General features: G+C 41.8%; 1 protein-coding gene across 3 annotated transcripts in view; it reads left to right on the top strand.

The window, feature by feature from the left end:
• Positions 1 to 8,527: 8,527 nt before the first annotated feature.
• KCNJ15 (potassium inwardly rectifying channel subfamily J member 15) overlaps positions 8,528 to 22,578 on the top strand; it is a 48,214-nt gene continuing 34,163 nt past the window's right edge. For 2 of the 3 annotated variants that reach the window (XM_004092316.2, XM_012501922.1), the window contains exons 1-2: positions 8,528 to 8,617; positions 8,870 to 9,009. The gene's annotated coding sequence lies outside the window, so the exon portion shown is untranslated. The remainder of the gene's footprint in view (positions 8,618 to 8,869; positions 9,010 to 22,578) is intronic. The other variant, XM_003263923.3, reaches the window with a different exon arrangement.

Here is a 22,578-nt window from a genome sequence, read left to right on the forward strand (position 1 = left end):
AAGCACTTCATCAACAAATGAAGAACAGAAAGGGTAACTGAGCAGCAACAAATATTTCATTAAGTTCTGTAACCAAGATAGGAGATAGATTCTCACACTTGATTGCTGGGAATACACACATCCTATAAAAGCCAGGAAAGTTAACTAAGTGGCACAAACCTTATAGCTTATCAGTACAATGCAAGGCACTTCAGGAAAACTGGCATGATAAAGCTTGGTTTCCTAGGAACAAGCTAATTAAATTATATTTATTCAGGTAATCTAAACTATTTGACTATTGAAGTGGTTCGACAATAAAAGAACTAGAATAAGACTCAGAAAAGTCTAGTACCTACATTGCTCTCCCTGGGAGGTGCAGCAGCACTTTGAGGGCATGCAAATTGTTTAAGATATTTTAAGGCAGCTCAGGATCTCTGCATACGTTCTAGTGAAAACAGCAGATCTTGAAGTAACTGAAGTACATGGCTCCTGTGTCCCACAATTCAAACACGAGAGGAGATGAGAACTCCCGTATTATAAGATGGCTTTGCACATTATTGTTCTTAGAGGTGAGTTTTCAGGCAAAACAGAGGGAGCTTCCTGTCTGAGTGCAACCAGCAGGAAGAGGACCTTGATGCTGGCCACCTTTGCCCCTCACCATGGAGCTTCGTTCCCTGATATCTTCTGACAGAACACACGTGGTGCAGGACAATTCCCATGCCCTCCCTTCTCCAAACTACATAGGGATCCTGGGAGGTAAACTGTTTTTCTCAGTTCACTAGTGCAAAACCATCTCAGATAAGTCAATCTGCTTGCCTCAGGTCATTGAGTTAGTAAGTAGCAGCTCTAGAATTTGAATCTACAGCTAAGACCAAACCTACATTTCTCCCTTGCACCCTCAATGGACTTTACTCCTTGCCAGAAAGAAAGAATATAACCATTTAATGTCCCAAGGCAAGAATTACAACTTTGGTTCAATTTTGCTGTTGGTGTCCACACTGTAAAATGAGATTTGACTGGTAAGATAAGACATACCACTGAGCAATTTGAAAAACAAAACATAATGACGTTTGCCCAAGAGATTGCAATGATTGTTTAAATTGATAACCCAAATACTCTTTCTGATGTGCGTACTAGGTGATATATGTTATTTACTGATTGATAAATGGTAAGGCTGCACCTTTAGAATTACTGCTGCCTACTAAGTACACACAGATTTCAGAAGGGAAGTGAGCAGAGGTGAGTTTTCAGTCATAACTCAACTATCACTCTGAGTTAGAGTGACCACAATGGCAAACCAAAGCCAGTGGAACAGAATGGATGACAGATAGGAAATATTCTCCAGCATGTGATCAGGAATAAATGCATGGAGGTGAAACAACTCCAGGAATTTTTCTTAATGAAGAAGGAAAGAAAATACAGTCACTGCATGTCTAGTCTGTATAGGTGTGGTCAAATACCAAGGAAACTAAAGGCTGTATGTTTGACTTTAATTTCAGAAGCCTGACTTTGGCTCAGTCATAATTCTCTAGCTTTTATTCTTCAGGTCAGACAGTCAAGGAGAAGAAAAATAAGAAAAATCACTACGCTATTATTAGGCATTCTTTATCATCTCTTTTTCGGCTGGAGTCTCCATCATCTCTACGTGCACATTTGATAAGCTGAAGAGCAATGATAGAATAAGATGATCTTGGACAGCTTTCTCTTTGAATTCATTTTTAGCTTAATGTATTTGTTGTGGCTTCTCTAGGAAATGTTTGCTGGATTAGCCCCTGTGCCTTGCTAGGGCTGATAAGGAATAGGCGGGATTTAATAGTCAAGAGTTTGAGTTCACAACACCCTCTTTCTATACTCCTGCTAGTCCTTCAGTGTGAAGTCCCTTAGATTTTTATGACAACTGGGCTGAGATCTTCCACTTTGCATAACTTAGCCAATTCACATTGCTCAGTTTTTCCACAATAACTAGAATATTTGGCAAAAGGGTACAATTTTGCAATGGGAAAGCTCCCAAAGTGAAAAACCTAGTTGTTTACCCAGCTCTCCTGCTAATAATAAATACCCAAGATGAGATCTGGGACTTCTCCTAGGCCCTCTTGCATTGATGCCAGGTAGAAGGAGGGGTATTGGTGCAGAATCAGGGTTTGAATGACATTCTTCTATGTGGATATTAGAGGGATAAACTGTATGGATTGATAGGGAAGTGGTTCAGGATGTTAAAAATGAGGACGTTATAGCCTAATAATATCACTACATGCTGGAGCAAATAAAGGGCCATAAAACATGCAGTGTATACCCAGCTAGCTCTTCCAGAGGCCAAGAACTAAACTTGGAAAAGGGTGAAAGAGGACTGATCTATGCTTAGGAATTGAAATGTCATAGCAAGAAATATCAGTACAGGAGAGATCTGGAGGTTCACATGCTTCAGACAGTTTGATGGAACTTGGTGATGAAGGATGTGCCGGAATACAGCAGGTAGAATCAAACACCTGGCCTGTCCATTGATATTGCCAACTTGAAAGACAGATCTCCCATTGGCTTGGTGATTTGTTTTTAAAGCTGAAATGTGTGATTGATCATCAGTCAAGCACCAATTGACCAATTGCTAAAATATGAAAATGGAAGGAAATGTAGAATGAATCACTACTTTTGTCTTCCCTAATTGATCTTTGAAATTATTCAAGTGATAATCGCATTTTCTGTAATATTCTATTTCAAATATTGTAAAGTGGGTCTTGGAGTGTTGGGTTCAAAGTCAATCTGTTGTGTGTAAGACAATGTGTCTGGCCATCTGGTAGAGATAGGGTCCACGGCACACATACCTCACCGTCTGGTCTAGGAGGCTCCCTGTACAGTTGATTCAGAGTTAAACCACAATAAGACAACAATAGAAGAGGTGGGGGTAATACAAGCCAGCATGCCACACATTGACGAATGATCCGGTGAGGCTTTCAAAGCAAGGCAGGATTACTCTGGTTGCAGTGGGCTGGAGAAGGTAACTATACTTAGCAGATATTGCTTTTCTATTTGCCAGCCCACACTGTCAACAGTGGAAAACAGTCATTATCCTATCCCTTCTTTGATGGGAATTGCCACAAAATAGTTCACTTGGTAAAAGCCTGTCTGAGGTGAACCAGGAACAAACGGTGTGTATTTAACATGTGGTGTAAGGTTGCACCAACAATAAAGGAATAAAGTTCAATTTGAATAAAGCAAGAGGAAACCGGATCACCCTTGGGTTCATGTCAGCGGTTGCTTCACAGTTTCTCAATTCTGAAGCCATGCCGCTGATAGGGACCTAGAATCACCAACTAACTCCAGTAGAAGTTTAAAGGACACTTCCATACGGAGCCCCTATAGAGAGAGGCGGGCACTTCATGCACCCAACTTTTAAGTATGTACATTCCCACCTGACAAAGTTAGATTTTACAGACGCCATGGCAAATGTGCACTCAGTGCTAACAAATTAGGATATCAGGCATGTATTAATGCTTTCATTTTCCAAATATTTTGTATTGCATTTAACAGCTGACTTCAAAAGAGCTGAGGACACACAGAGGAATAGGGTGACCCGTCGTCGCAATTTGCCAGTGAGTAGGGGATTTCTTAGGATGTGGGACTTTAAGTGTTAAAACCAGGGCAGTCAGTGGAAAGCCAGGATTGTTGGTCACCTGACAAAGGAATGACTTGGAGGTAACATTTTTATTAAGTAAGTTTTGCATTTTTGGATGATTTTTGCACCATCTCATTTAAGGAGAATGTGAATAAAATAGCTTCCATGTCTTCCTGAGGAGGAATGCTTTGTGTTGAGGATGGTGGGTGGTGGGAAGATGGGGAAGCCTCCAGTGGGAGGCTAGAGGTTGCTTTCAGCCCCATTTACTTCTCCCAAGGGAAAGGTAAAAGACAAGGGGAGACAGGCGATTCTATAACCAAAGCCATTTTTCTTGTGATTTCTTGCTGTCTAAACTCCATGAGGCTAAGGCTAGAGTTACATTGCTAAGCTGTCCCAGAGGTCAGATCACTTGGCTCTTTTAATCTTTACTTAAATAATCTTTAATTATTTGCTCTTCATTTTTCCTGGAATGTCAACAACCCTACTTTGTCTCTACCTATGGAAATCTTGTGGGCTGCACTCAATTGTTCCCACCTCTGGAAGGCTACCTTCAAACTCCCAGATAGAGTAAATTCCCCTTTCTGTGGGCTTCTAGAATATTATGGTCCTATAACACTTATCACAATGTATCATGGTTAGCTATTTGTCCATCTTTCTGCTGAACGATAATTTACTCCAGTTTAGGAACTGGAGGGTCTTTAGAACTCAGCAAAAAGAAGGCATCTGATTTAGTTACTAATCAAACTAAATTGACATGATACCAGTAACAAAGGTTTCTGTTAGTAACAAGAAAGCCCTGCTAGGATTCTCCTGGCATTTTGAGGAAAAGACCATATGCATAATAAAATCTCGTGCATCTTAAATGGAATTCCACATTTTAATGCTGAAATTCACGACTTTATTTTAATTGGGAAACTGACAAATTGGAGGAGGATGGAAACATTGAGGGATTGAGGAGTGATGATTAGGGGTAGTAATAGCACCTGCGCCATGGATTGGAAAGCATTCCAGCACTCACAGGATTAGCCATCACAACCAGTGCTGCTGGGAGTCTGCCCCAAGCCCTGTGAATGTTCTGCACTGCTTCTGAGAGCCCATTCCTGTGCTTCTGTGTGTATATTAATTTTAACAGCCTGCTGCCCCTACCACCATCTTCATAAGATTGCCCTTGGGCTATGGGAGCCACTTCCATTTCCGTTGCAGATGCAGGAAGCCAGAGCCCTTGGGAAATTGCATGCTCCCATCACCCTTTCTACTCTCAGTCAAAGACTGATAGGCAGCATCATGAAAGCCCAGCTCTCTTACCTAGGATGCTATTTTCACTCCAGAACTCCCTCCCCAGGGTTAGGCAGGGACTGGGTCTTGTCCTTGTCCTAAAATTGTACCCTGGCTTCTTCCTTTCCTGCCTTGCTTTCCCCACACCACTTTGGGTTCCTCCTGGGAGTACTACTTTAATAAATTGCCTGCGCATTTTTGTCTCAACGTCTATTTCCATATAATCTACCTCCAGACAAGATTTTAATTTTGTGGCTTCCCAGGGCAAGCTTCTTGCTAGAAAGACCCAAAGGCAAGTAGGTCCTCACCTCTGGCCTGTGAGGTCTGGAAATGGGTACACTTTATGCTTCAAGACTCACCTATATTCCAAGGAATCATTTTCAATGCCTCTAGGATAAGGATGGTGAGAACAAACTGGAGACAGCTGGCCATATCATGATGTACCTGTGGAGGGCTCTTCAAGCTGCTAGATTCATGGGAGATTCTGAGGAAGTTTTAAGAACTGTTGTAAGCTTCCATAAATAGCTCCATATCTAACCCAACTTAAATAGAATTTATTCCAAGGTAAAAATATTTTTTCCCTCTCATCACACTTTAAGGTTTTTTATGTCTTGATTCAAGCCAAGATGAAGATTGGAAACATTATAGCATTTTTTTTTCTTTTTTGGAAATTATTCTTGTGGAACAGTTCTCTTGAAAAATTTGGTTCTTGTGAACTCTTCTGCCCAGTATTCAGATGTCATTTCAGATCTTCATAGAAAAAGCCAGACTTCTATGTATTTTCTATGCAAATTTGACACACCTAAGAATCTCTCTTTCAGTTAACTGTGGAGGTGGGGGTTGGGGAGCAGAAAGAAGTAAACACAACTACTGAATAGTCATTTATATTTGTTTTTGTCTTCAGCTAAAAGGTCAGTAAAATTAACCATGTTCAATTATGAAATGATTAGCTATGTTATTTCATGTAATCTTATACACTAGATTTCCCGCTGTACTCCTTAGAACCAGATTGTGAAACAAATTTTACTCATTGGATGAGAGAGAGATTGGATGGCAGAAAATATTGTTTTGTCAGGATTAATAGTTTGTCCTATTTTCCTTAGTCAGCTTCAGAAATTTCCAGAAATACTTAGATCATTCAGTTGTTAAAGCACGCTAAACAAAGCCTGGCCTCTATGACAGAAGTCACATAGATGCGCATTTTAGAATTTCCCCACTCACCTTTCAACCCTGCAGTCATACATTTATAATGTCTCATCTTCTTTGGTAAACTGTCAGATCTGCAGCCTCAAAATCTAATTGTTAACATATCAACAAATGAAAAGTAACAAAAACAGGTAAACATCACCAAAATGAAGGACATTGTCTTAGCATTTAAACTTTAAAATTTATTTCTGCTACTCTGGACTCATTTTTTCCTTCCATTATCTTTAAGATTGTTATAAATGAGTATCCACTCTACTGCATATGGTCCTACAAGAACTAAAACTTCCCAGAGTACTAAACTATGGTTATAATTCATGCAGTGTATAACTCAATGCTGAGAAGAAGCTACACATGCATATGTAGGCTCAAAATATAAGAATTTAAGAAAAATGTACAATAATGAAAAATGCATGGACTGAAAGTGAAAAGAGCTGTTTTGAGCTTCAATTCATCGCTCTGTAGCTGTGTGACTTTGCACAAATCACTTATCTTCTTTGGCTTCCATCTCTTGCCCTTAAAATACAACTAATCATGCCTACATTTTGGTCTGAGCATGGAATTAACAACATTTCTGGCAGTGTTTTACAAATTGAAAAAAGGTGTTCCAATGTTAGTTTATTAAGTAAAGCTGAGGCTGGAAATACAGATTAAAATATAAGGAGATGATTAAAGTTCCATGGTAATAAATCATATCTTCCATATGTAATCTTTTATCAACCCACTTGACAAATATGCATATTTTTTGAGGGACTATGATGTGCCAGATATTGCTGGAAAGATGTTTGGTGAACGAGACAGGTACCATTGAGCTCTAGACTGGAACACAGATGGTAAACGGAAAAGCTTTAGGGCAACTTGAGGCAGTGGTAAGTGAGATACACAACAAAAGGGAGTCTTGGGGAACAGAGTTGGATCCAGACCAGATCAGGTAAGCATGTCCCAGAGGAGGTGCCATTGGGGCTAGGACCTGAACAATGAGTCAGCTTGGTGAATGAAGGCCAGAGGGGACCAGTCCAGGCCGAGGAAACAGCCCCTGCAAGTCATCCCACCTGAGCAGCTGGTGTATACTCAGATCCTTTAATTCTCAGTTTTCCCTCTTTCATCGTTCTTCACCTCTGTGCTTACCTGTTTTCTATGGGACTTTTAGCATATCCTCGCAGGAGGTCTATCTGATTCTAGACGGCTAGAGTAAGGCTGTACCAGCTTTAAGAAGTCCAAATCTTGTGGACTTCTTAATCCTCCTGCCCTAAACCCCTGGGAGCCCAGTGTCTTCTTTCCAGGGCCACCATTTTTACTCCCAGGCTGAAAAGGAGTCCCTTGCTTCCAGGGAAAGAAAGAGCAAAACAGAAGGAGACTGAGGCATACCATCTCCACTGGGAAAACAGAAATGGAATGATTTATGCACTGAGCTTTGAGTCAGGAGGGAGAGGGGGGAGAAAATAAGGAGGTCTCAGCCCTTCCTTCCTAAAGACAGAATGACACCCCATCCCTTCCAGCTCCCATTTAGTTCAAGCACCCAGAACAGCAGCAGCTGCACTTGGGGTGAATTGCGGAGCCCAGTACTCTGGGGAGAGGAAGTATCATTCATTTCCAACAGAAGCAAAGTGTTCCTCACTCTGTCTGCTCTATGTCAAACCAGATGCCGTGGTCTGGCCCCACTGACGTGCCTGGGCAGGGGACGTGTGGGTATATCATCGTCTCCCATGGGAAAGAGACCCTTTGTGTCTCTTGGCATTGCCTTTGGACCAGTGTAGAGGGCTCTCTCTAGGGGAAGTGCTTGTGAAAAACCCATTCCATCTCTTAGGATTGACCACGGTCCCCATGCAGTCTGGCCATGAGAAGGCCAGGAGAGCACATGAGCCTTGGACTGGCCTCCCTTGATGTGGTGGCTGCAAGAGTCACTTTGCATAGGATGGACATATAACCCCATTCCCGAAAGAAGCTTCCTGTCTCTGCTTCCAGAGATCTTCCATTAGAAGACTTCTTCAAGGATGGAATTCTGAACATTTCTCATAAAGATGCCAGACTATGCAAGAATGCTGGAACCTAGATTCCAACACATATCCCGAAGCTTAGTTTCCATGATCCAGAAGAACCAAATTTTGCCCATGTCTATTCAACTTCTTTATATATATATAATATTTATCAGGGAAAGCAGGGCAATAGAAAAAAAATCAGCTCATTAAGGGGGTTGAGCTAAAAACATGAGTTTTCCTCTGTGGCATTTTGCTTAGCTATGTTTGATATAGGTATAGTCTGTATGGGTTCGTTCTGATTCCCCCAGGAGGCAAGAGATTTTGTTAATATTCATTTGGGGAGGAGAGAGGAAAGAGAAAAAGAAAACATGGGATAAAGGAGAGATTGTTAGAAAAGGTTATCTGGTTATTTATTTATAGTTTACTTAGTCAAAGGGACCTTACAAAAGCTTTGATAAGAATGGCCAAAGTTTCTTCAAAGATTAACTGGCATTCTTTAAAAAGGCATCAGTTTTCTTTTGCACAGGTGTTTGGAGAGCCCGGACTGGATGCCCACTAGAATCCTGTGCTCGTCTGTAGATTTCCTTAAGATCTTAAGACATGCTGACATCATGGTCTCCTTTCTCAGATTCCTTCTCTCTTTTTCTCTTTCTCCCCCACTCTCTCTCTCTCTGTCTCTCACTTTCTCTCCTTTCCTCCCTCCCTCCCTCCTTCCCTGTCCCTCCCTCCTCTGCCCAATGTCTCCCAATCTCTTTCCTTTCTCTCTTCAGTTCCTCCAGGTTATTCTTACTCAAACTTGTACCAACTTGTTTTTGACTGACAGTGAACAGTGAGAGAGTTTTCTTCATTTTGAGGAACCCTAAACACCTATGTTTCCCAAGGCAACCTTTGTGGACTGAGCATTTCTCTGACCTGACATAACTTCCCATCCAGCCAGGAGTCTGTACTCTTCAGTCTTTGCAGGTAAGAGGTACACGGCGCTTATGTCAACTCTGGGGCATGTGGCATGCTGGAGGTATTTTGGAAAAACTTTACTTCTAAAGGTATGAAAACGTTGTGATTCTTTTAAAGCTTATTTAAATCATTCAAGACGCCCGTGCTTATCTGGGGGAATTTACAAGTGCTGTTTGCATGTGGAAAACGGAATTTTACTTAATGATGAGACAAAAAAAGTGTTTTATTCTTGCTCGTGAAACAATATCCAGATGTTGTCTTGTTTGCGGTGGGTGTACAGGGGTCTAGCTTGCGGGAGAAGAATTACTCCGACTTCTCTTTGCAAGGGTCTGTCAGAGCAAGTTTGTTATTGATTTTCAGCGATTACATAGTTCTTTGGCTAATTCTGAAGCAGTTACTTTCCTTTGTCAGTGGGGAAATCAGCTTAGATTGCCGTAAGGCGAAACCTCGCCGGAATATTTTAAAATCTGTTACCTATCCTTATGAGAAAAGTTATGTAAGTTTTCTGTGGTAGGTGTAAGGAATGTAAACAATCCTGAGTTTGGAAACATTATGAACTTTGTTCATGACCCATGATTAATATGTTTTTTAATCTGTGTATAATTTCATGAGAGTTTAGACTATCCTCAGCTAATAAATGTTATACTGGGTGAAATTTCCACATTGCTCCTGTAACGCCAACGTTTGTCTCCTCTGTACTTCCGCATTTAGTCGCTTGAAGGAAATAAGAATTTATTGTTCAATAGATGTTTCTTGACCTCATAATTTCTTTAACCCACAGGTTAGAAAACTTACAACGAATGTAGTATTTAACTGTGGAAAACCAAAGACCAAAAATGTGTACCATTAATTCAAATGTTTAGATTTATCTTTTTCCCCTTAACCTGTAAGAGGGATTTTGAAAAAAAAAAATCCAAGTGATTCTTAAAATTCATTTTTTGCAACCTCAAGATCACATGCACACACTCACACTCATGCACAATCAACTGTTATCCCCAATCCTATCTTATTTTGTCCTCTCGTGAATGTTTAAACAAATATGAAACAATCAGTAGTAATAGCCTTAGGTGACAAATTCTCTCCTATTTAAAATTGTCCTAAAAATCAAAAGAAAAGTGTCCCATAAAGCTATAATACATTTTTAAATATCATCATTTTGTGAAAACTAAATACAGTATCAGAGACACTTCCAGCCAATTAATTAAGTAAGTAAGCACTTACCTCACACACAGCTTCCCCGGGCGCTGTTCTTTCTTTCCATACCTTCTAGGGTTTAACTTTTTAGCAGTTTCTCTCTTTCTCTGTTAATATAATAAGTGACCATCCAGGGAATGACCCAGAGGTCACAAGGCAAGTCTTCCCAAAATACTGAAGATTAGAAGAGTTTAACCAAATTGCTGGTAGCAGCATGTCAGAAACCCTCATCAAATAACGGAACAGACCTTTCTTCACTGAATTAAATAAACGTATAAATAGTCTGGGGGTTTGAGAGAAATTGCCTTAGTTGAACTTTGTGATTCTGGTTGCTTAAGGAAAACACATTTTTCTAAAACGTCCTCTCTCCATCTTTCCACTCCTTCCTCCCACCAACAGTTGTGGTCATTTTACAGAAAGTCTTATTTCCCCAATTTCCTCTCCTCACACTTCTCACCAGTGCAGACAGCCAGTGTTTCGGGGGGAAAGAGAGCGAGACCCCAGGCTGCACATGCCAGCAAACCTGAGAAGCCAACAAAAGCAGGTCTCTGGGCTCTTTCCCATAAAGCTCGGCACAACCTCACTCTGCTTCTGCATCGAGGAAATCTCGAAAGGGCTGTGCTTTCTTGGGGCGTGTGTGTGTGTGTGTGTGTGTGTGTGTGTGTGGTGTGTGCAATTATATACCTGAATAACAATGACATACTCATTACAAGAAAACCCACCAATATGTGGCTTTAGGCATGGAATAGAGAGGCAAAGTTATTCGGATTTAATCAGTACATGTCAAATCCTTGAAATATCCTTTCCCGTCCAATCCCCTCTCATCTGTTTGGAGACTCGAAGCAGCCCACGAACTTTTTTGCATACTTTGCCTCAGAGTCCAGGGTTGCTTATGAAATGTATTTGTGTGGTGGATGCGTCAGAGTCTTAGAGCCAACATAACAGTCCAGAGACTGAGCTGTAAGCATGATAAAGCTGTAAATGACTGGCCCGTGGGAATGCGTGTTGAAGACATATACACCTCCCGAATCATTTTCTTCAGTCTTTAATATGTAAGTCATACAGCTACCGTTATTTTTTTCCCCTGCAACAATTCAAGCATTGCACCCCAGATTAAATCGTGTATCTCTAAATATGTTGTTTTAATTCTTTCAAGTAAAAATAATTCCACACTGAAAATTGTCAGAAAGCCACTACATGAGTTAATATTAACTTTTGTGTCTGCAAAGATGAGTTTGTTGCTTATTCATGGGCAAATACAAGAGGCAAGTCAGACAGAGGTTATTGTCTACCTTCTCTCTCTTCTGTCCTTTACCTTTATCTCATAAAAGCCACCTCAGGAGTGGGGCTTTTGGTGCAGTCGATGGTGGGATAAGGCTGGGCAGGTCTGGATCTAGAACAAAGTGAACCAAGGGTGGGCCTTACTCTATGGCCTTCAAGGATGCAGTGCCCTGGAAGGAGACAGGTCTGACCGAACACACCTGGCTCAAGTAACTTCCTGGTGCCAGTTTTGCAGACAGGTGAAGGAGCAGTGTGACCCGGTAGTAGCTCCAGAGACAAGCAATCTAAGAAGTGCTAATCTTCCCTAAAGGAACACAGGGAGCCTGCTCCCACCTTTAAAAAGAGAACTAAGGGCAGAGAGGGAGAGAAACTAAGTTATAATTTATAAATAAAGGTTTATAAACATTTAGGAAATGCAACTGCTTTCTTGGATCCTTTATTTATAAGTTCTAACTTAGTTTCTCTCCCTGTATGCCCTCGATTCTCCATTTAAGAAGTTTTATTTGCTAAATATTACTCTGTTGAAATGAAAGAAAAAAAATGAGGGAGTAGATATTTCTGATAAAAAGGCCAGGCGAGAAAGTTGAACTTGACAAGTGTAGCCTCTGGAACACGTCTCTGGATGAATTCAGATGATAGTAGGGGGATCTCCGCTCATCGTAATGCAGCTGGAATACACATAGTGAAATCTGTCACATGCCCGGGCAGAATTTCAGTCAGAAATATCTGTGCTGTTTTCACAAGGGAAAGGTCAGAGCTCCATGAGGAGTTCGTGTATCTGCACTTCTTTTGATGGGCATTGTGCCTTAACTAGAGAAGAGATCAATAAGCCAATAGTCGCCACTATCCAATTTGAATCCAGAAGTTCACACATGACCTAATTCCAGAATACAGTTCGTGCTTCTAGATGAAAAATTCTAAAGCACACAATTCCAGATATTTTAGCCACTATACAAAGATGAATCAGGGTCACGTGATCATGCTAACGTCAGAAGATGCAGGAGAAGGACAAAGTTTTGCGTTTTGGTACAAAACACACATGTGCCAGCCACCTGATTCTTTTCCAGTAGGGAGCAGTTGAGTGGAGGGGCATGTCTGCACTACCTTAGGACTGAGGATCTACAGAGGGAACACTGGAAAGAATTAGCAACAGAATAAGCCAGGTTTTGTTTGATTCTGTCTCTCCCACCCTGCAGCTCCAATTCAGAGCAGTCTTAATGTGCAGGGATCCACATAGGACCAGCCAAGCAGGCCCTCTCGTAGTAGCCTGGCCAGAAGTTACAGCGGCTCTGTAGGCCACTCATTCCCTCATTCAGAGTTCCGACATCCTGAGCCTGCCCATGTCCCTGGGATTACAGATAACACGAATCCTCAGAGTCACCGCTGGGCCATCAAAGAAAAAAGAGGGTGACACAGAGAAGGAACACCACAGCGGGGAATGCAATTCTTAGGGTGCTCTGAGGACCCAGGTGCCTGGGTTTGGGTTTCATTCACATCTTGCTTCAGTCAGAGCTGCCCTGGTGTCAGGCGGATGGCTCTGGAACTCATGTGCATTTTGTCTAGTGTCTATACTGGAGGCTGATGAAGATTTTATGGACCTTTAAGATTGCACAATTTGGGAGCTTTCTTTAGAGGAAACAAATGCAAAATTAGGACTGTACTATGAAGTACAAGGATTTGGATAGGACCTGGGCAAGTGAGGAACCCTAAAGCTGAAGTTTCATTAACTTCTTGATAAATCCACTCTGTGTCATATATAGTAAAGCCCTGATACTTGTCTCTTGAATGAATGGTTGAATTAACTTATGTAAATTTTAGCTGCTGGCTGCCCTCTCAATAACTCTGAAAAATGATAAGCAAAAAATACCAATCATGTTTATCCATATCTAGTGATCAGTGATATATGGAAAACTGATCTCAATGCTATCTAGAATGTTTCTCGTTTCATTGGCACCTTGCCATGAAAGGTAGGTCCTTGTACTGTGGTTGAACCTTTAGGTCATATCTCAGCCCAAGGGTAAGATGCTATCAAAGCTGCTTTTCCTATGGTAGAGTATGCGAGTACTGAAATTAACTGTGTACTTTTTCCACTTGAAAAGCCCCCAACTTAAAACCTAAAGAACATTATGCCAGTTGTGCCACTAGACCCTAGAATGGTATTGAATGCATGAATAATAAGCATCTTCTTGAGCAGACTTGAGGGCTTGCCCCAGTGGAATATCTGTGTCTCTGGTGAGAAGGCTTCCTCTTTTTTCCTTAGTTTCTATTAATGCTGTTTCCAATTTTCGATAGCAGTTAATTGTGTAATTTCTTGGTAGAAATGCTGGCTAAACCCATGCCTACCAGGCCAGATAATGTTCTCACTCAATGATGTTTACATTTTCAAATATTTGCAGATTGATATCTTGCTTCATCTTAGACCTCTTTGCCAAAAAATACAAGGTCAGCTCCCTGAATCTTGCTTTCTTATTTCCTGAGTTATCCTTCATGTCTATTCCAACCTTTAAAGGACAAATTTGAAAAGTTTATCCTTTGCTTTGAAAGTTCATGAAATTTAGCATCTTTGTACTCTTCCTACCAATGCCATTCCCTCATATCTGCTAGGAGGTAAAGAAAATATAATGAACCCTGGAGCACCTGGCTGCTGTGACTAGGATGCTCTAAATACTAAGAAATAAGAAACCTGCCCTGTCTTTTTTATATTGTCAGAAGTTTATGGAAATAATTTATATATGGACAGTGAGCTGTATTACATACACACACATGCAAGTGACAAAGGCAGTGTGGGTATGTATTTAGCTAGGACATTAATAACAAAACTGACTGTGTAGGTATAGAGAGGCTATCCCAATGTCAACAACATCAGAATACAGTAGTACTGTATTTTGAATGTCTTGTTTAATATATTTCAAATCTATAATTTTGACTTACAGTCAAAATTAAATATTAAGTGCACACAAAACAATTGCCCTCTAAACAGTATTTTTAGAAAGTGACGTCATAGTGACATTGACATCTGACATCTTTTTTTTTTTGAGATGGAGTCTTGGTCTGTCACCTCGGCTGGAGTGCAGTGACATGATCTTGGTTCACTGCAACCTCCACCTCCCGGGTTCAAGAGATTCTCCTGCCTTAGTCTCCCAAATAGCTGGAATTACAGGCACCTGCCACCACACCTGCCTAATTTTTGTATCTTCAGTAGAGACGGGGGTTTCACCATGTTGGCCGGGCTGGTCTTGAACTCGTGACCTCAGGTGATCCGCCCACCACAACCTCCCAAAGTGCTGGGATTACAGGCCTGAGCTACCGTGCCTGGCCGACATTGACATCTTAACGTCACTCCTTAAAACGAGTTGGATATAATGTCAAACGACTTGATTCTTGTCAACAGGAATGCTGTGATAATCTGATTAAGAAAGACTCAGGGTCTTGGTTCCTAGGCCCTATGGACAGAAGAAGACTAGCTTCTCCCAGGCAGGCCAAAGCTGCTTTGAGGAGGGAAGGGGAGGTGAAGTCTCCACTCCATTGCTAGCAGGACACAGCTGCCTGGGAACTGGGGGAGAACTCTCAAAGGCTGACCCTATACTTCCTGTCTCAGGAGTCAGGGGACAGGGGTGATTCTGCTGGTCAGAAGGCAGGAGGGAGTGTCCTGAAACACAATTGAATTTGACAGCAAAGCACTGTCTATCCTGGGAAGTTCTGCTGGTGAGCGGAGTCCTGTGAGGGTCGTGGTAACCCTATCCCTGCAAGAAATAAGAAGGTCTGCACTCAAATAGGTTCAGAAAACCTTTCCTAGTTTAGGTCCCTCTTGAAGCTTCACAGCAATCACTAACATTTAAAAAACCCCAAGAAGTTCTGCAGCAAAGACATTCTTTAACTTTGAATCCAAGTTGTACATCCATTTTGGACTGCAGAACTGTCCACCACCTCCTCCCCGACCACAGCTATGATTCCCTCCTCTGACTAATGTTTCACACAACCCCACTGGGGATGCTTTGGCCAACTGTGATGGGTGTGGAGTGGCAAGGCATCATGCGATCCAAGAAAGAACATGTGTGATGTCCAGGCTCCATTTAGGTGTAAGTTGTACTACTGGGGCCTGACTACCTCTGCATGTGACTGGCCAGCCTTCGGGATTGCAAAGTGGCTGCTTACAGTCAGCCCCAAAGAATTTTTTTTACTTTCTTTCTCTTTTTTTTTTTTCTTATATCCACCTTATTCCTAAAAGAATTTAAGTGAATTTACAAAGATACACACACACACACACCATGAAATAAAAGAAAAGAAAAATAAGAATAAATGTCAAAAAGGCCATTTGATTAAATCATTTGCTTACATAAATTTGATCTATTTTTAAAAATCACAGTTAAATGCACACAGATCCACAGTGCCAGAATCTTACTTTTGAGCTCAACATTAAATATAGATCTTAACTACATCTGAACTTAACTTAGCTTCCTATTTGAACCTGGGAATCAACTGGGCACTCACTGAATGTAGCTTTACATGCACTGTATTTTACAATTCTTTTGAAAGACAATGTCCATTTTCCTCCGTGGATCTTTTAAATTTTATTTCACCTTTTACACCCCTTTATGTATAATTTGTTTAAACTTTCTTCATTGGCTTAAACTCAGGTCTGGCACTAGCTTAAAGGAATAATCTCTGGTCCATCAGGCCTGGGCTGGGAACCCTCTGTGGGATTCCCTCCCTGTTCCTGGAGATAGCTGGTTCGCCCTGCTTGGCCCCACTTTACAACGGCCTGCCTACTTGTCCCTTTTCCCTACAGGGCCGCAAACTCTTTGACAATGGAGATTTTATGTAATTATTTCTTTGTGCTTTCAGGGCATGGCCCAAGGTATTCCTTAAGCAATATGTATTGAATCCACAGGCACTGACATGAAAGGCATAATTTTTGCTATAATTACATCTTCACTTTCACCATGAACTTACATCTACCTCATCCTGCAAATGCACAGCAGAGACCTTTTTATCTGAAGTCTTTTGAAAATATGTGTATGTGAAAATGGCTAACTGGTGTGTTCTCTCCCTTGGTGAATATTACAAAGTGATAGATTGGCTGCTAGAATTGGGTAAGTGGGGTTATTAAGGAGGCAGACATCTTACTAAGGAGTGAGAAGAAACAGGGAACCATGTGCTTAAGATATAGTAGTTGTGTAAACCCAGCAGAGAAGAAATAGAAAACATGCAGATTATTTTAGAAAGAAGAAAATGAAGAAACTTGAAATAAAACAGAAAAGTAAATACGGAGCCAGCAGGGTTCAGCTTGGGAGTGTGGGCTGGAATTTTGATTCTGAGGAAGAAAACAAGGGGAAAAAAATAAAAGGAAGAATATACTGCAATCCCAGGCTAGAAAGGGGTGATTTGATCCATGGGGCAGCAAATGCAGAAAACAACAAAATTAGCATCATTTCAGTCTCCTTCAAACGCTATGTCTAGATCTGGCTTGTGTTAGCATACCTGTGGCAATAAAGGTATTTGGCTCTGAATGTGTTTTAAATTTTAAATTGAAGAGAATTTTCTAACATTTCCCCATTTTAAAGATGAAATATTATAGGACTAAAACTTGTAAGGGCCACTTTTCTGTGATTACAATCAAGTGAATTTCATTGCAGCTGGGAGCAGCCTATGCCAGTATATGGCATTTCAGAGTCTAGGGCTGCATGAGGATATGTACATTTAAACATGAATTGTATAATTATAGATATTAACATGTCTAGTCCAATATCCTGGGAATGTTCCCTAAATGATACTTTCTGCACAGTGCTTTGCTTAGTTTTCAGTATCTGAAGAAATGGTCTGACTTGCTAGAAATGTATATTTGATGGGTTTTTAAATCAACTCTCACTCAGATTTTGGATAGTCAGGCTTTAACCCTCAGTGATCTTCACCAAGTATATTCTTGCCAAGGGCTTACTCTGCAGGAGGCTGGGTGGTCAGTCTTATGTCGATTTAGAAGATATAAGTGAGATCAAGGACTCAAGGAGATCAAGGAGCCTCCAGGCTGCTGCCGGACAGAGGTGTGGATAGGAAGACATGGAAGTAGAGAAACAGTAAAGAAAAACACCCGGCCGGGCGCGGTGGCTCACGCTTGTAATCCCAGCACTTTGGGAGGCCGAGGCGGGCGGATCACGAGGTCAGGAGATCGAGACCATGGTGAAACCCCGTCTCTACTAAAAATACAAAAAATTAGCCGGGCGCGGTGGCGGGCGCCTGTAGTCCCAGCTACTCGGAGAGGCTGAGGCGGGAGAATGGCGTGAACCCGGGAGGTGGAGCTTGCAGTGAGCCGAGATTGCGCCACTGCACTCCAGCCTGGGTGACAGAGCGAGACTCCGTCTCAAAAAAAAAAAAAAAAAAAAAAAAAAGAAAAACACCCAAAGCACAAGAAAGGCTGCAGTGCCCAGCAGAATGTGATGACATTGACATAAGAGGCCCTGACAAAGTTCCAGGAAAGTCAGAGAGGGGAAAGACCAGATCCCTTTGGGATGACTGTAAGAGGCACTGGGAAATTTGAGACGTGCCTTGCAGAACAAGAGGACTTCCAGCGTCAGGACGGGTAGAAGCCTTCAGAGCAGGAGGGTGACAGGAGTTACTGTGCACCAGCAGGAGGGTGCGGGAGGCCGACAGTGTGCATAGGGGCTGAGCTTACTGCAGGGAAGGAATGGGAGAGTGAGGGCCACAGTCAGGATAAAGCTGGCAGCCAACAGCCAACAGTGCTGAGCACTCCTGAAAGGCCAGGCAGGGCTCTAAGTATTTCTTTTTGTTTATTTGTTTGTTTATTATACTTTAAGTTCTGGGATACACGTGCAGAATGTGCAGGTTTGTTACATAGGTATACACGTGCCATGGTGGTTTGCTGCAGCCATCAACCTGTCATCTACATTAGGTATTTCTCCTAATGCTCTCCCTCCGCAGCTTCCCACCCCACTGACAGTACCCAGTGTGTGATGTTCCCCTCCCTGTGCCCATGTATTCTCATTGTTCAACTCCCACTTATGAATGAGAATATGTGGTGTTTGGTTTTCTGTTCTTATGTTAGTTTGCTAAGAATGATGGTTTCCAGCTTCACCCATGTCCCTGCAAAGGACACGAACTTATTTTTTTATGGCTGCATAGTATTCCATGGTGTATATGTGCCACATTTTCTTTATCTAGTCTATCATTGATGGGCATTACGGTTGATTCCAGGGCATTAGGGTTGGTTCCAAGTCATTGCTATTGTGAACAGTGCTGCAATAAACATACGTGTGCATGTGTCTTTATAGTAGAGTGATTTATAATCCTTTGGGTATATACCCAGTAATGGGATTGCTGGGTCAAGTGGTATTTCTGGTTCTAGATCCTTGAGGAATTGCCATACTGTCTTCCATGGCTCTAAGTATTTCTTAATCCTCACACAGGCAGCCTTTCTTACTAACCTCTTTAGACATGAGGAAAGCAGGGTGCAGAGGTTAAGTAACACGCTGAGGACACAGGCTTCAGAGAGGAGTGAAGCTGGCCTTTGAAGCTAGGTTGTCCATCTCTAGAAGCCACACCCTTAAGCCTCTGCTGCAGGAGGTGGGGGTTAAACATAGGCAATGAGGAGTCATTGAAGATTTTGGTTTTCTGGGTCCTGAGCTGCACTTTAGAAATACCAGTCTGGCAGTGATGATTAAGTGACTAATTGAAAGGGTATTTTGAGAGACTGAGTGAAAGGAATGAAGACCTGGACCAGCATGGTGGCTGTGGGAAGGGGCAGGAGAGACACCCATGCAAGGGGGATTCAGCAGGTGGAATCCGGGGCTTGCACTGATTGGATACAGGAGTAAAGTTGCTTAAAGAGGGAGAGGTGAGAGAATGAGGATGCCATTGTTAGGAAACAAAAATCCGGAGATGTAGCTGGATTTAGGGAGAATAATATGCCTTCAGTTTTGGATGAGTCAGTTCTGGACTGCTCTCATTCCAGGGGATGTTGGAAACAGAGACTGGATCCCTGAGGAGATGCTGTTGGTGAGCATTGATTAGCACCATGGGACTCTGAATGGGCACTAGGGTAACTCAGAGGATGCCAAAAGAAAACAGAAAGATATAATAAAGGAGGATGAGCACAAGACCTTAGGGAAATAATTACAAAGGATGGGGAAGAAGAAAAACCCACCATGCTGCAGGAGAATGAACTCTCAGAGAGGCAGACAGATGACAAATGAGTCTGCTGGCCCACAAGTAACCAACAGTAGGAACTTTCTGAGGAAGACACAGTTAATGGCACCACCCTTGACTCATATATCAGAGAAGGGGAGATGGAGGGAGTTGAAGGGAAGAAACAGTGGAAGAGGAAGCCTTGATAGCACCTTGCCAACTCAGTTCAGATGAAAAGCCTGAGAGGAACTGAGAGATTATCATTTGGCTGGCAGAGCAGAGTTCTCAGGGTCCTGGAAGCTGGCTGCCTTCAAGCCTATTAATGGTGAATGTTTCTCATGCTCTTTTTTGCTAAATTTGACAAACCTATTCCCCTTCCTCCTCAAAGTCAACTGAGTTATTCACTCAGTTAAATCTATCATGACTTAAGAAGTATATGCTTAGCTTGGAGAGGGGGTTACATCTGTTCTTGTAGTCATATAATTACTGGAGACATGAAGGAAGATTCCAGCAACTCAGGCCCCTTCTGAACAGGTTGAATACCTGGTTTTTATGAGCAACCCGCTTCAGTTTTCTGAGAAGCTCTGAGTAACTACAACTAAACTACAAGTCTATTCTTGAATATGTTTATAATAAAAAAGAAAGATAATGCAGTTATTTGCTAATTGCTGCAATGATTAAAGCAAGATTTTTCAAGTTTATCCTTTCATAAGACCGGCAACCTTTTGAACACAAACAGGATCTGACAAAGATAGTAATAATGAAAGCAGGAGAACAAGGAAACAACGCCAATTTTCTTCAGAACAATCGGTCGCCACTGACTTCTAACCTACCTACAGTTTCAAGTTTCTTTGGCTGGGACTATATTCTGATTTTTCAGTGCTGTACTGTGATTAAGCCAAACTTCAGCAAAAAAGGAAGTGCTGCATTGTAGTAGTATTGAAAGTTATGTAGGTGGATTTTTAAAAAAATTACAGCCTAAGTTTTCTTAGCAAAAGTCAAATGAATAACAACACACAGTTTGGAAACATTTGGAGAGGAGAAAACAAATATCTGATAAGAGTACTTAAAATTTGAAAAAAAAAAAAAAAAAGGTGGGAGGAGAGTGAGAAAAAGTCCCTGACAGGTAATGGTGGAAAATTGACAAATGGAAGGTCATTCTAATGAGAGAGGCGGCCTGGTCTCATGGAAAGAGACCGGCCTTTGGAATCTGACCTTCCTGGATGTGAATTCCAGGTGTGCAGACTCCTGGCCGCAATACTCTTGGGAAAGGTGCACTAATGTTCTGAGCTTCAGTTTCTTAGCACATTATGGGATATATGGGAAATAGACAGAGGTGGGCTACTTCTCTCTCCACTCCAGGATGCCACCCTCCCACTGTTCCCCACCTTCCTTCTTCCCCAGGACCAGGCTTATCCCTAAGGCAGCTGGTAAAGGAAAGGTTTGACTTGGAGGTAGAAGCCCTGGATTGGAGTCCCCACCTATGAGCTGAGGGATCCTCCACAAGTGATTCAACTTCTTAGTTTCTCACCTGCAAAAGGCAGGGAAATTCCTGCCACAGGACAACAAGGAAGTTAAATGACATGATTTTTTGTGAAAGTGTGGTGGAAAGCACTTCTGTCTTCTACCTTATGAATCAGTAGGGAATGAGCATTCTCAAAATGACCAAAATGATTCCTAATTTCCTTTCTAAGGACCTGATTCCTTTTTCATACTTTCTTTTTGTTCTAAAAACAAAACAAAACAAAACAAAACTTACTTTATAAAGAAAGCCTGAATTCCAGAGCCAGAGTCTATCCATTAAAAACTTTCAAGCTTTGTTTTTTTAAACTTATAAAAGGCATTATACCCTATGGCCACTCAAACTTTCATAAACAAGAGTTGCAATGTGAAAAAACTCACTTGCTGGGTTTGCCTCTATGAACAACTATTGTTGTCAATGCAAATTGAATCAGAAATTACCCTTGTTATTGTTTTTTTCTGGGGTTGCTTCTTTCATTTCTGTTAAAAATACACAGAAACATTAAAAAAGTAAGGAGAAGAAGGTGATAAAGAAAAAGAAAATCAACTTGGCATGCAAGTGAGCCTTGCTCTGGAATTTGGGTGGGTCTAGGAAAAAGCACCGACCTCAGTGGAAAACATATATGGGTGTGTGGGAAATCCCTGTAAACTATAAATTGACTACACAGTGCTTAAGCTGGTGTGGAGAGAAACCACAATGCTCTCTGAAACCAGAGAGGAGGGGACAGAGAGTAAGTTTTGCACGAAGAGAGCACAAAGTGTCCCTGGGAGACAGAGCTGCTGGTAATTCTTAGCAGGCTTAACTGGATCTATTGAAAGTGACCACTGTAAAACACCACTGTTGCACCCTGGGGTTCTCTGTGGGATGCCCCTACTTGTATCATCCAGGAACCCTATGGCCTGACTCTGCTTCACCCACACTTCTTCCCACCGCTCCCCAACAAGGCCCCCCACCCTGTTCAATTGCTCCTCTATGCTTCCCTACTTCACTGCCATTGCCTGTGCAGTTCCATTTCCTGGAAAGCATTCTTTCCCTTTTCTATTAGAATCTCATTATGTAGCTTTGAAGCCCTTCAAGGCCTGTCAAGACTCAGCTTTCCCTTCCCCATGGGGCCTTACCTCTTCTACACTTTCTAAATGTTATCTTCTCCAGGCTGAACAAAACCTAGTGTGTCTCTGTGCTACTAAGGACTAATCAGATGCTGTGTCCTGATTCATTCGGTGTTGGTGCATCCCATAGCTCCAATCAGATCACCAGCCCCTGGAGGGCTGACAGCATGTTGGACTTGGCTGAGCTAGAATCAGCTCCCTTTTGCACCCTGAGCTGAGTGCATGCAGCTCTGCATTTGTAATCCTAGCCTAATGCAATGTGAAATTTATTATCTCTCTTTTGACAAATGAGGAAACTGAAAATCAGGGAGACAGTGTCGCTTGTCCAAAGTC

This window comes from Nomascus leucogenys, chromosome 25 (genome assembly GCF_006542625.1).
Source record: "Nomascus leucogenys isolate Asia chromosome 25, Asia_NLE_v1, whole genome shotgun sequence".
In the NCBI taxonomy this organism is placed as follows: domain Eukaryota; kingdom Metazoa; phylum Chordata; class Mammalia; order Primates; family Hylobatidae; genus Nomascus; species Nomascus leucogenys.